Raw genomic sequence first — 3,604 nt, 5'->3', positions numbered from 1 at the left:
TCCCAGAAAGTGAGCGTTCGAGGTGGGTCTGGGGGTCCTCTGGCACCTCTGCCTCACTCAGCCCAAACCCCTTGGGTGCCGGGGGCATGGTCTACTCCTAGCCTCCCGCAGCGCTGGTTCCCCCTTTGAGGCCGCTGGAAACCACCTCGACCAGCAGCGGGGTTCCCACAGGCAGGATGAGCTTTGCAGGGGTTGCATACAGTTGGCACTTAATAAATACTACTGGACCAGGAAGCTGTCCATCACCCCACTGGACCAAGCTTGCTCATGGACACCAGTGGAAGCCAGCTAACCTGCTGGAGGAAAGGGACAGCGTTGGCATTCGAGAGAGGTCTGTAGTTGGGGACCTAAGGCCGCGTCCGTCATCAGCGGGGGGATGGGCGGAGTCTCCCGCGAAGCTTGTCCCAGTCCACCACCTCGGCTCCGGGCCCCCACATGTCCCGGGTGCTAACGCGGCCTCGGAGCTTTCCAGTCTGGGGGGTTTGTTTTTGATTTTGTTTTCCTGCCTGAAGAAAGCTCTCGGGACCCCAGCGGGAACCTAAGGGCAAACAGTCCACCTGTGGGAGGTCTGTAAGATGCGCGCCATCCCTGTCCCCCAACCCCCAGGATGGGAAGGGAGGGCCAGGCCGTCAGGAGGGAGAGCAGGCGTGGGCTCGGGAGCCGAGCCTGGCTCCGGGCGTGGGGTGCGGGGCTCGCAGGATGACAATACCTCACATGTGCGTGGGGCCTGGTACTTTTCCAAGAGCTTTTAAATGCATTATCTTGTTGGAGGCTCATTTGAGGCAAGGACTCAGAACCAGCCTGGAAAACAACTGATTTACCGAATCCGAGCGGAGAGGAAGCCGAGTGCAACGTGTGTGTGTTTTTGCTGAATCTCAAACCAAAACAACCTTTTGTTAAAGAACAAACAAATAAACAAAAATTCTGAACACCAATTCACCAGGGAACACCGTCTGAACAGAGGTTCTGGGCAGAGAATCACGCAGCAAATCTGAATTCCACAAACATGTCCTCAGGGAAGGGTTGCTGGGGCCCCAGACGTGCTCGGGAGGGGCACCCCCTCTGAGAGCTTTTAGGGGCCGTGTGCACTGGGGACAAGGTTGACCCTGCCAGGCAGACCGCAAACATGGGGCCCTCAGGAGGGGCCACAGAGGGGGGCCGGGGAGGGAGCCCCAGGGGGAGGCACCACTCAGGGCAAGAAGGGGCACACTTGGGGCATCGGGCCGTGCTGATCCTGGGTGGGCGCTACATTGCCCATTGGGGCAGCCCCGGAGGCTTCCTGGGGGGTGGCCGGCCCCATTCGGACTGAGGCCGTGAGGAGGGCTGGGATTTTCCGAAACGATGGAATGATCAGCATTTCCAGAACAGAAAGGATTTCATCCAGTTGGAACTGCTTCTTTGAAATAAGTCCATTTCCCCGATTTGGGGGGGGGGCACATAGAGGGGAAGTGACAGCTGGAAGTGTGTGTGGGAGTTTGGGGGTTGACAGGTTCTTGTGACCCAGGCCGCATGGGAGGTGCGACCCCCCCACTCGCAGGCCCAGGCCCACATCCTGTGTGTTTGCGAGGCCACCCGAACGCCTGGCTCTCTCCCTGCTGGAGACGGACTTCACGAGCCAAGGACGCAGGGAGCAGGGCGTGAGTGGATGGAGAGAAGCCCTCCTCTTGCCCGGGCTTCCTGGCTGGGTCCTGTCAGCCTCTCCCTGCCCTAAGGACCGGCCCTGAGCCCTGGGCTCTGCAGAACTTTCCGGCCCCTGCTCGCCCTGCTCCCAAGAACCATCCTGCACGGGGGAGTTCAGGGCCTGTGTGCCCGAGGCCCTGGGAGCGCGCCGTTGGGCTTTACTGTCTCTGACACAGGCAGCAGCAGGGTCTCCTGTCAAGGCGGGGGGAAGCTGGCTGGCTCTCAGCCACCACCGCTACCCTTTTCCCAAAAGGGACATTCCCAGGATTTCGTCCTTCGTTCCTGCCTACAGGGCGACATGGGTTCGACTCCAGGCAGGTGCATGGCCCCTTCCCCGGTCAGGCGCTGGGGACCCCCAGACCCACCCGCAGGAGGTTTTGTGGGCTGTGAGGCCAGTGTTTCCTTCTCTGTGCCCCCCAGAGGAGTGGGGCTGCTCCCGGGATGGGGGTGCTAACGCCTACAGGTCTCCCCGCCATCGGCAGGCCCTCCGTGTGCGCAAGGGTGCTGGGCACTCTGCACCCACACCTTCGGGTCCACGAGCTGAGCAGCTGCAGTCTTCACCGGGCCGCTCCCTGGAAACCACGATCGAGTGGACCCGCCAGTGCCCACCTGCCCCCCACTGCTGGCCGCCTTCTGACCCTGTTGCTGGGGCTCCAGTGCAGCCCCGGGAAGCAGCCGCCCCATCCTAAAGCCCTTTGGCCCTTGGGAAAGCCAGGCCTTTGGCTCACCCCCCACAGTCCCCCTGACGCCAGGCGTGTAGGCTAGACCTCGAGCCTGCAGCTGGTCCCCAGCTGGGGCCCTGGCCCTGAGGCTGCCTTTGTGCCTGCACAAGGGAGACTCAGTTCGTCCCCGCTCCTTGACCCTGCACCCTGCAGCCCCCTGGTGGGGGGAGCGGACAGTGCCAGCTGCCTGGAGAGGGAGCTAGACCACCTCCGTGACCTCTGCCTCCCCCAGGGCATCTTGGGGAAGCTGGAGAGAGCTGCCCACTGCAAGGCCATTAAGCAGGCTAATGAACCGTGAAGGCTCCTGGCCCCTCCGGTCCCCCAGGGTGCGTCCCCTCCGCTCACGGAGCCTGCTGCCCACCTAGCACCTTGTGACTGCTATTCTTGTCACTTAGCGTGTCGGGCCGTGGTTTTCCCAGACGGGGCTGGGGCCTCAGAGCTGCTCCTTGCCTTTTCCGGGCCCAGCTAGCGCTGAGCGCAGCAAGCAGCTCATAAATATTTGCTTGGGATCAGGCCCAAAAGTCACCTTGATTTCCAGAGTGAGGGAAGGAACTTGGGAGTCTGGGGACGCTTGTGGAGGGGTGAGGCGGTTAGCGGGCCGGGGCACAGCCCGTAACCTGTGTCCTCTGTCCCCGGCAGAGAAGTATGGGCAGCTTCTTCCCTGCTGGCGGGTGCCCGAGTCGCCGAAGGCTCACTGGGATGGAGTCTAAGAGGGGACAAAGGCCCCGCCTGCTCTCTCACCGGGGCTAGGGGGAGGCTGGCCCCCAGGCCCCCTGCCTCACCGGCCACAGCTGGACCCAGGGAGGGCGAGTCTCCTGCATCTGTGTCCTTGGGCACCAAGGCTATGCCCAGGGGACGTCTCGGGTGGAGGAGACACTCCGTAGGGCACTTGCCTGGTGATGTGCGCAGCGGGGAGGGTGGCCTTCCCTGCAGACAGCAGGAGCGCGGGAGGCCCCCACAAAGCCCCTGCGTCGTGAAGCCTCAGGAGTTGGTCTCCATGGACCCGAGGACTCCGGCCCCCGCTCCCAGCCCTTCCCAGGCCCCAGCCCTTCCCAGGCCCCAGCACTCTCCGCGGCGGCAAAAGCGAGGTCACCAACGGCCTCTCAGTGCTGGATGCTGGGTTTCGAAGAGGTGGGAATGCCCAGGGCCTTGGAGCCACGGGCGGGCCGCCGGGTGGAAGACAGGAGAAAGAGGCCAAGGTG

This window comes from Mustela nivalis (assembly GCF_964662115.1).
Source record: "Mustela nivalis genome assembly, chromosome: 8".
In the NCBI taxonomy this organism is placed as follows: Eukaryota; Metazoa; Chordata; class Mammalia; order Carnivora; family Mustelidae; genus Mustela; species Mustela nivalis.
The sequence above is the reverse complement of the archived record's forward strand: the minus strand, read 5'-3'. Positions refer to the sequence as shown.